The sequence below is a fragment of the Lonchura striata genome, chromosome 31 (genome assembly GCF_046129695.1).
Source record: "Lonchura striata isolate bLonStr1 chromosome 31, bLonStr1.mat, whole genome shotgun sequence".
Taxonomy (NCBI): Eukaryota; Metazoa; Chordata; class Aves; order Passeriformes; family Estrildidae; genus Lonchura; species Lonchura striata.
This window is the reverse complement of record NC_134633.1, coordinates 5322079-5333064: the sequence shown is the minus strand read 5'-3', so window position 1 is coordinate 5333064 and position 10986 is coordinate 5322079. Positions and strand designations below refer to the sequence as shown.

Sequence of the window (10986 nt, the reverse complement as noted above, 5' to 3'; positions counted from 1 at the left end):
CCCCCCCTCAAATAGGGACCCCCCCCTCAAATTAGGGATCTCTCAGGGACCCCCCCCTCAAAACAGGGACCCCCCCTCAAAATGGGGACCTCTCCGGTCCTCCCCCTTCCCGCTGTTCTTTGTCCCCCCCCCCCATCTCAACATGGTACGGCCCAAGCCACGCCCCGTTTTCGGTCTCGTCCAATCAGCGCCGCCGCTTCCTCCGGCCACGCCCCCCCGCGCGAGCCACGGGCAGCGAGGTGCGAAGGGGGAGGGGGGGGAGTCACGGGACCCCCAAAAAATTGAGGCCCCCAGCCCCAAAAATTGAGACCCCCGCCCCAAAATTGGGACCCCCCCACCCTTAATTGGGCCTTCACCCCAAAAATTGGGACCCCGCCCCAAAATTTGCACCCCCAAAAAGCCCCCAAGGCCTGGGACCGCCCCAATTGCGGGGCCTGGGAGTGGCCCCAAAATGGGGACCCCCACCCAAAATGGGGACCCCCACCCCAAAATGGGGACCCACACACCCAAAATGGGAACCCCCACCCAAAATGGGGACCCCCACCCAAAATGGGGACTTCGCCCCAAAATGGGACCCCCACCCAAAATGGGGACCCCCACCCCCAAAATGGGGACCCCACCCCCAAAATGGGGACCCCCACCCCAAATTGGGGCCCCCACCCCAAAATTGGGACCCCCACCCCCAAAATGGGACCCCCACCCAAAATGGGGATCCCCACCCAAAATGGGGACCCCCGCCCCAAAATGGGGACCCCCACCCCCAAAATGGGAACCCCCACCCAAAATGGGAACCCCCACCCCCAAAATGGGGACCCCCACCCCAAAATGGGGATCCCCACCCAAAATGGGGACCCCCACCCAAAATGGGAACCCCCGCCCCAAATTGGGACCCCCACCCAAAATGGGGACCCCACCCCAAAATGGGGACCCCACCCCAAAATGGGGACTTCGCCCCAAAATGGGGACCCCCACCCAAAATGGGGACCCCCACCCCCAAAATTGGGACCCCCACCCAAAATGGGGACCCCCACACCCAAAATTTGGACCCCCACCCCAAAATTGGGACCCCCACCCCAAAATTGGGACCCCCACCCAAAATGGGAACCCCCACCCCAAAATGGGGACCCCCGCCCCAAAATTGGGACCCCCACCCAAAATGGGGACCCCCACCCAAAATGGGGACCCCCACTCCCAAAATGGGGACCTCCACCCAAAATGGGGACCCCCACCCCCAAAATGGGGATCTCCACCCCCAAAATGGGGACCCCCACCCCAAAATGGGGACCCCACACCAAAATGGGGACCCCCACCCAAAATGGGGACCCCCACTCCCAAAATGGGGATCCCCACCCAAAATGGGGACTTCGCCCCAAAATTGGGACTCCCACCCAAAATGGGGCCCCACCCCAAAATGGGGACCCCCACTCCCAAAATGGGGACCCCCACCCCCAAAATGGGGACCCCCACCCCAAATTGGGACCCCCATCCAAAATGGGGACCCCCACCCCAAAATTGGGACCCCCAAAAATGGGAACCCCCACCCAAAATGGGGACCCCACCCCAAAATTGGGACCCCACCCCAAAATGGGGACCCCCACTCCCAAAATGGGAACCCCCACCCAAAATGGGGACCTCACCCCAAAATGGGGACCCCACCCCAAAATTGGGACCCCACCCCAAAATGGGGACCCCCACTCCCAAAATGGGAACCCCCACCCCAAAATGGGGACCCCACCCCAAAATGGGGACCCCCACTCCCAAAATGGGGACCCCCACCCAAAATGGGGACTTCGCCCCAAAATGGGGACCCCCACCCTAAAATGGGGACCCCACCCCAAAATTGGGACCCCCGCCCCAAAATTGGGACCCCCACCCCCAAAATTGGGACCCCCACCCCAAAATTGGGACCCCCGCCCAAAATGGGAACCCCCACTCCCAAAATGGGGACCCCCAGACCCCCCCAGGACCCTCCTGGGGTTGGGATCTGCGGGGTCTCGGATTTCATTCCAGCTCCGGGACCCCTCCCCAAAAAAGGGATCGGGACCCCCAAAAAATGGGTCGGGACCGCCAAAAAGGATAGGGACCCCCAAAAAGGGATGGGGACCCCTCAAAAAAAGGGATCGAGACCCCCAAAAAGGGATAGGGACCCCCAAAAAATGGGTCGGGGACCCCCAAAAAGGGATAGGGACCCCCAAAAAGGGTCAGGACCCCCCCCAAAGGGATAGGGACCCCCAAAAAAGGGTCGAGACCTCCAAAAAGGGATAGGGACCCCCAAAAAGGGATCGGGACCCCCAAAAAGGGATGGGGACCCCCCAAAAGCATTGGAAACCCCCAAAAAAGGGATCGGGACCCCCAAAAAGCGATCGGGACGCCCAAAAAAGGGATCGGGACCCCCAAAAAGGGATGGGGACCCCCAAAAAAGCATTGGAAACCCCCAAAAAAGGGATCGGGACCCCCAAAACAGGATCGGGAACCCCCAAAAAGGGTCAGGACCCCCAAAACAGGATCGGGACCCCCAAAACAGGATCGGGACCCCCCAGGATGGAGCCCCCGACCTGTGGCAGCCCCGGAGAGTGGCACCGGTGAGGGGGGGACACCCCTGACACCCCAGTGTCCCCAGTGTCCCCAGTGTCCCCAATGTCCCCGATGTCCCCAATGTCCCCAGTGTCCCCAATGTCCCCAATGTCCCCAATGTCCCCAATCCCCCCGCTGTCCCCAGTGTCCCCAATCCCCCCAATGTCCCCGATGTCCCCAGTGTCCCCCAGTGTCCCCGATGCCCCAATGTCCCTGATGTCCCCGATGTCCCCGATGTCCCCAATCCCCCAGTGTCCCCCAGTGTCCCCAATGTCCCTGATGTCCCCGATGTCCCCAATGTCCCCGATGTCCCAAATCTCCCCAATGTCCCCGATGTCCCCGATGTCCCCGATCTCCCCAATGTCCCCAATGTCCCCAATCCCCCCAATCCCCCCAATCCCCCCAATGTCCCCGATGTCCCCAATGTCCCCAATCCCCCCAATGTCCCCAATCCCCCCAGTGTCCCCAATCCCCCGATGTCCCCAATGTCCCCCATGTCCCCGATGTCCCCAATGTCCCCCAGTGTCCCCAATGTCCCCAGTGTCCCAAATCCCCCAAATGTCCCCGATGTCCCCCCAATCCCCCCAATCCCCCCAATGTCCCCAATGTCCCCAATGTCCCCAATCCCCCCAATGTCCCCGATGTCCCCAATGTCTCCAATCCCCCCAGTGTCCCCAATCCCCCCGATGTCCCCTGTGTCCCCGATGTCCCCCGTGTCCCCGATGTCCCCTGTGTCCCCGATGTCCCCGATGTCCCCTGTGTCCCCAATGTCCCCGATGTCCCAGGTCCCCCCAGGACTGGCGCTCGCTGCTGCCCGAGCTGGCCCAGATGGTGCCCTGGCCCCGCGGCGGGGGAGGGGCGCGCTCCGAGGTACGGGGGGACAGGAGGGGACAGGGAGGGGACAGGGAGGGGACAGGAGGGGACAATGAGGGGACAATGAGGGGACAATGAGGGGACAGGAGGGGACAATGAGGGGACAGGAGGGGACAGGAGGGGACAGGGAGGGGACAGGAGGGGACAGGGAGGGGACAGGGAGGGGACAATGAGGGGACAGGGAGGGGACAATGAGGGGACACTGAGGGGACAGGAGGGGACAGGAGGGGACAGGGAGGGGACAATGAGGGGACAGGAGGGGACAGGGAGGGGACAGGAGGGGACAGGAGGGGACAGGGAGGGGACAATGAGGGGACAATGAGGGGACAGGAGGGGACAGTGAGGGGACAGGAGGGGACAGGAGGGGACAGGGAGGGGACAGGAGGGGACAGGGAGGGGACAGGGAGGGGACAATGAGGGGACAGGGAGGGGACAATGAGGGGACACTGAGGGGACAGGAGGGGACAGGAGGGGACAGGGAGGGGACAGGAGGGGACAGGGAGGGGACAGGAGGGGACAGGAGGGGACAGGGAGGGGACAGGAGGGGACAGGAGGGGACAATGAGGGGACAATGAGGGGACAATGAGGGGACAGGAGGGGACAATGAGGAGACACTGAGGGGACAATGAGGGGACAGGGAGGGGACAGGAGGGGACAATGAGGGGACAACGAGGGGACAATGAGGGGACAGGAGGGGACAATGAGGAGACACTGAGGGGACAATGAGGGGACAGGGAGGGGACAATGAGGAGACACTGAGGGGACAATGAGGGGACAGGGAGGGGACAGGAGGGGACAGGGAGGGGACAATGAGGGGACAGGAGGGGACAGGAGGGGTCAGGGAGGGGACAGAGAGGGGACAGGAGGGGACAATGAGGGGACAGGAGGGGACAATGAGGGGACAGGGAGGGGACAGAGAGGGGACAGGAGGGGACAGGAGGGGACAATGAGGGGACAGGGAGGGGACAGGAGGGGACAGGAGGGGACAGGGAGGGGACAGGGAGGGGACAGGGAGGGGACAGGAGGGGACAGGGAGGGGACAGGAGGGGACAGGGAGGGGACAATGAGGGGACAGGAGGGGACAGGAGGGGACAGGAGGGGACAGGAGGGGACAATGAGGGGACAGGAGGGGACAGGAGGGGACAGGAGGGGACAGGGAGGGGACAGGAGGGGACAATGAGGGGACAGGAGGGGACAATGAGGGGACAATGAGGGGACAGGGAGGGGACAGAGAGGGGACAGAGAGGGGACAATGAGGGGACAGGGAGGGGACAGTGAGGGGACAGGAGGGGACAGGAGGGGACAGGGAGGGGACAGGGAGGGGACAGGAGGGGACAGGGAGGGGACAATGAGGGGACAATGAGGGGACAGGAGGGGACAGGAGGGGACAGGGAGGGGACAATGAGGGGACAGGAGGGGACAATGAGGGGACAGGGAGGGGACAGGGAGGGGACAGGAGGGGACAATGAGGGGACAATGAGGGGACAGGAGGGGACAGGGAGGGGACAGGAGGGGACAGGAGGGGACAGGGAGGGGACAGGAGGGGACAGGAGGGGACAGGAGGGGACAATGAGGGGACAGGGAGGGGACAATGAGGGGACAGGAGGGGACAGGAGGGGACAATGAGGGGACAGGGAGGGGACAATGAGGGGACAGGAGGGGACAGGAGGGGACAGGGAGGGGACAATGAGGGGACAATGAGGGGACAGGAGGGGACAATGAGGGGACAGGAGGGGACAGGAGGGGACAGGGAGGGGACAGGAGGGGACAGGAGGGGACAGGGAGGGGACAGAGAGGGGACAGAGAGGGGACAATGAGGGGACAGTGAGGGGACAGGAGGGGACAGGAGGGGACAGGAGGGGACAGGAGGGGACAATGAGGGGACAGGGAGGGGACAATGAGGGGACAGGAGGGGACAGGAGGGGACAGGTAGGACACACCTGGGGGTGACACTGGGGTGAGGTGACAGCAGGAGGTGCCACTGGGGACAGGTGACAATGACAGGTGACACAGGTGACAGAGGTGACACAAGTGACACAGGGGACACTGACAGGAGACACACACAGGTGACACAGGACAGGTGACACCGACAGGTGACAGCACAGGTGGCACTGACAGGTGACACCGGGAGGTGACACAGGGCAGGTGACACAGGTGGCCCATGTGACATTGAGGTGACACAGGTGACAGCACAGGTGACACAGATGACCCAGGTGACACTGACAGGTGACACTGACAGGTGACAATGACAGGTGACCCAGGTGACACAGAGGTGACACAGGTGACATCAAGGTGACACAGATGACAGCACAGGTGACATTGAGGTGACTCATGTGACACACAGGTGACACTGAGGTGACAGAGGTGACAGCACAGGTGACACACAGGTGACACAGGTGACCCAGGTGACACAGAGGTGACACAGGTGACATCGAGGTGACAGCACAGGTGACAATGACAGGTGACACAGGTGACACACAGGTGACACAGGTGGCACTGACAGGTGACACACAGGTGGCACTGACAGGTGACCCAGGTGACACACAGGTGACACTGACAGGTGACACACAGGTGACAATGACAGGTGACCCAGGTGACACAGGTGACACACAGGCGACACTGACAGGTGACACTGACAGGTGACACTGACAGGTGACACACAGGTGACACACAGGCGGCACTGACAGGTGACACAGGTGACACAGAGGTGACACAGGTGACACTGACAGGTGACACACAGGCGACAGTGACAGGTGACACAGGTGACACAGAGGTGACACAGGTGACACTGACAGGTGACACACAGGCGGCACTGACAGGTGACACAGGTGACACAGAGGTGACACAGGTGACACTGACAGGTGACACACAGGCGACAGTGACAGGTGACACAGGTGACACAGAGGTGACACAGGTGACATTGAGGTGACACAGGTGACACAGGTGACACACAGGTGACACTGACAGGTGGCACTGACAGGTGACACAGGTGACACAGGTGACACAGAGGTGACACACAGGTGGCACTGACAGGTGACACACAGGTGACCCAGGTGACACAGGTGACACAGGTGACACAGAGGTGACACAGGTGACACTGACAGGTGACACACAGGTGACACTGACGGGTGACCCAGGTGACACACAGGTGACACAGGTGACACTGACAGGTGACACAGGTGACACAGGTGGCACTGACAGGTGACCCCCGTGTCCCTCAGGCTCAGGTGCTGCGGAACGTTCTCGGCTATCTGGAGTTCCTGCAGGAGCGCGTGCGGGCGGCGCGGGCGGCCGCGGGTCAGCGGGACCCAAATTCCCAAAAATCCCCAAATTCCCAAAAATCCCCAAATCCCAAAAATCCCCAAATCCCAAAAATCCCCAAATTCCCAAAAATCCCCAAATCCCAAAAATCCCCAAATCCCAAAAATCCCCAAATCCCAAAAATCCCCAAATTCCCAAAAATCCCCAAATCCCAAAAATCCCCAAATTCCCAAAAATCCCCAAATCCCAAAAATCCCCAAATCCCAAAAATCCCCAAATCCCCAAAAATCCCCAAATCCCAAAAATCCCCAAATCCCAAAAATCTCCCCCACCCCCCCCAAAAAAAACCCTAAAAAAAACCCCCCAAAAAACCCCAAAAAATCCCCAGAACCCACCAAAAATTACCCCAAATCTGAAGGAAATTACGCGAAATTAATGGGGAACCCCCCAAAATTCGGGACCCCTCCCCAAATTCGGGACTCCTCCCCAAATTCCCAAAAATCCCCAAATTCCCAAAAATCCCCAAATCCCAAAAATCTCCCCCACCGCCCAAAAAAACCCTAAAAAAAACCCCCAAAAAACCCCAAAAAATCCCCAGAACCCACCAAAAATTACCCAAAATCTGAAGGAAATTCTGCAAAATTAATGGGGAACCCCCCAAAATTCGGGACCCCTCCCCAAATTTGGGACCTTCCACAAATCCCCTTTAAGCCCCCCAGACCCCTCCCCAAATTATCGCGACCCCCCAAAAAATCCCCAAAATCCCATTTTAAACCCCCCAAAATCCCCTTTAAGCCCCCCAGACCCCTCCCCAAATTGTCCCGACCCCCCAAAAAACCCCAAAATTCCCTTTAAACCCCCCAAAAATCCCATTTAAACCCCCCAAATCCCCTTTAAGCCCCCCAGACCCCTCCCCAAATTATCCCGACCCCCTAAAAATCCCCAAAATCCCCTTTAAACCCCCCAAATCCCCTTTAAACCTCCCAAAATCCCCTTTAAACCCCCCCAGACCCCTCCCCAAATTATCGCGACCCCCCAAAAATCCCCAAAATCCCTTTAAACCCCCAAAAATCCCATTTTTAAACCCCCCGAATCCCCTTTAAGCCCCCCAGACCCCTCCCCAAATTATCGCGACCCCCCAAAAAAACCCCCAAAATTCCCTTTAAACCTCCCAAAATCCCCTTTAAACCCCCCCAAGACCCCTCCCCAAATTATTGCGACTCCCCAAAAAACCCCCAAAATTCCCTTTAAACCCCCCAAATCCCCTTTAAGCCCCCCAAGACCCCTCCCCAAATTATCCCGACCCCCCAAAAAAACCCCAAAATTCCCTTTAAACCCCCCAAAATCCCCTTTAAACCCCCAAAATCCCATTTTAAACCCCCCAAAATCCCATTTATGCCCCCAAGACCCCTCCCCAAATTATCCCAACCCCCCCAAAAACCCCAAAATCCCCTTTAAACCCCCCAAAATTCCCTTTAACCCCCCCAGACCCCTCCCCAAATTATCCCGACCCCCCAAAAATCCCCAAAATTCCCTTTAAACCCCCCAAAATCCCATTTAAACCCCCCGAATCCCCTTTAAGCCCCCCAGACCCCTCCCCAAATTATCCCGACCCCCCAAAAAACCCCCAAAATCCCCTTTAAACCCCCCCAAGACCCCTCCCCAAATTATTGCGACTCCCCAAAAAAACCCCAAAATTCCCTTTAAACCCCCAAAATCCCCTTTAAGCCCCCCAAGACCCCTCCCCAAATTATCCCGATCCCCCCAAAAAACCCCCAAAATTCCCTTTAAACCCCCCAAAATCCCATTTAAACACCCCAAAATCCCCTTTAAACCCCCCCAAGACCCCTCCCCAAATTATCCCAACCCCCCAAAAAAACCCCAAAATCCCCTTTAAGCCCCCCAAGACCCCTCCCCAAATTATCCCGACCCCCCAAAAAAACCCCAAAATCCCCTTTAACCCCCCAAGACCCCTCCCCAAATTATCCCAACCCCCCAAAAAATCCCCAAAATTCCCTTTAAACCCCCAAAATCCCATTTTTAAACCCCCCAAAATCCCCTTTAAACCCCCCAAAATCCCATTTTAAACCCCCCAAAATCCCCTTTAACCCCCCCAGACCCCTCCCCAAATTATCCCAACCCCCCAAAAATCCCCAAAATCCCCTTTAAGCCCCCAAGACCCCTCCCCAAATTATCCCGACCCCCCAAAAATCCCCAAAATTCCCTTTAAACCCCCCAAAATCCCCCCCAGGCCTCCCCCCCTGCGGGGACACCTCGGAGCCGCCCCCAAACCTTGGGGACACCGAGCCCAGGTGGGGACATTTGGGGACATTTGGGGACATTTTGGGACATTTGGGGACATTTTGGGACATTTTGGGGACATTTTGGGGCATTTTGGGACATTTTGGGACATTTTGGGGCTCTTTTGTGGGGTGGAATTTTGGGAAAATTCGACTTTTCGGGGGTTAAGTTTTGGGGCTTTTGGGGAAAATTTTGGGGTTTTTTTTTGGGTTTTTTTTGGCGAAATTTCGAGCGTTTTTCGGGGTTTTTTTGAGGAAAAGTTTTTGGGATGTTTTGGGGCGGGGGGAACCTCGTGGGGGTTTTTGGGGGGAATTTTGGAGATTTTTTTGGGGGTTTCTTGGTGAAATTTTGAGGGGGTTTTTGTGGTTTTTTGGAAGGGGAATTTTGGGGTTTTTGAGGGGAAATGTTGAAGTTTTTGGGTTGGATCTCGTGGAGGTTTCGGGGAGAAATTTTTGGGTTTTTCTTGGCGAAATTCTGAGTTTTTTGGGTTTTTTTTTGGGGGGGGGTTTCCCAGGTGAAATTTTGGGGATATTTTGGGATGATCTTTCGGAGGGGGGTTTGGGGAGAAATTTCGTGGTTACCTCTGCGAAATTTTAAATTTCTCCGTGTTTTTTTTGAGTTAAAATTTTACCTTTTTTCACCTTTTTGGTTGTTTTTCTTTTTGGTGTTTCCCAGGTGAAACTTTGGGGATATTTTGCCCGGGGGGGTTTTTTGGGGAGAAATTTTGGAGTTTTCGTGGTTACCTCTGCGAAATTTTAAATTTCTCCGTGGTTTTTTGAGTTAAAATTTTACCTTTTTTCACCTTTTTGGTTGTTTTTCTTTTTGGTGTTTCCCACGTGAAATTTTGGGGATATTTTGCCCGGGGGGTTTTTTTTTTGGGGAGAAATTTCAGAGTTATTTTTCATGGTTACCTCTGCGAAATTTTAAATTTCTCCGTGTTTTTTTTTGAGTTAAAATTTTGCCTTTTTTCACCTTTTTGGTTGTTTTTCTTTTTGGTGTTTCCCAGGTGAAACTTTGGGGATATTTTGCCCGGGGTGGGGTTTTTTGGGGAGAAATTTCGGATTTATTTTTCGTGGTTACCTCTGTGAAATTTTAAATTTCTCCGTGGTTTTTTTGAGTTAAAATTTTGGCCTTTTTTCACCTTTTTGGTTGTTTTTCTTTTTGGTGTTTCCCAGGTGAAACTTTGGGGATATTTTGCCCGGGGGGTTTTTTTTTTGGGGAGAAATTTCGGAGTTTTCGTGGTTACCTCTGCGAAATTTTAAATTTCTCCGTGTTTTTTTTGAGTTAAAATTTTGCCTTTTTTCACCTTTTTGGTTGTTTTTCTTTTTGGTGTTTCCCAGGTGAAACTTTGGGGATATTTTGCCCGGGGGGGTTTTTTGGGGAGAAATTTCGTGGTTACCTCTGCAAAATTTTAATTTCTCCATGGTTTTTTGAGTTAAAATTTTGGGGTTTTTTTTGGGGGGGGGGGGATTTTTGGGTTTATTTATTTATTTTTTTTGCTAATTTATTTTCATTTTGGGGTCTCCCCCCCCCCCAACCCATCAGGGAGGAAGAAGAAGAGGAGGAGGAAGAGGAGGATGAGGAGGGGGACACCAGTCCCTGGCTCTGCCAAACTGGTCCAGACTGGGAGACCCCCCTGAGCCCCCCCCAGCCCCGGGGGGGGGTCCTGGGGCTCAGCCCCTCCCTCTTCACCCCCCCCGAGCCCCCCGAGCCCCCCGAGGGCATCGTCAGAGGTGGGTGAGGGGCAAAAAATCCGATTTTTTTTTTTTTTTTTTACATTTTTCTTTGCCTTTTTGGGTTATTTTTGAGGCGTATCGGAGGAAAAATCGGGATTTTTTTGGGGTTTTTTTTGGCGGGTTGGGGGGAAATCTGGGGGTTTTCTTTGGGAGATGTGGGTTTTTTTTTTGGAGGGAGTTTCGGTGAAATTTGGGGGTTTGGGGGTTTTTTAGTTTTTTTTTTTTTTTTTTCCTGAGGAAT

The 10986-nt window shown here is 56.0% G+C and overlaps 1 long non-coding RNA gene across 1 annotated transcript; it reads left to right on the top strand.

The window, feature by feature from the left end:
- Positions 1 to 3388: 3388 nt before the first annotated feature.
- On the top strand, positions 3389 to 9021 carry LOC144247701 (uncharacterized). Its single transcript, XR_013341270.1, has 3 exons — positions 3389 to 3444; positions 6669 to 6744; positions 8960 to 9021. It is a non-coding gene; the product is annotated as an uncharacterized LOC144247701 (long non-coding RNA).
- Positions 9022 to 10986: the final 1965 nt, after the last annotated feature.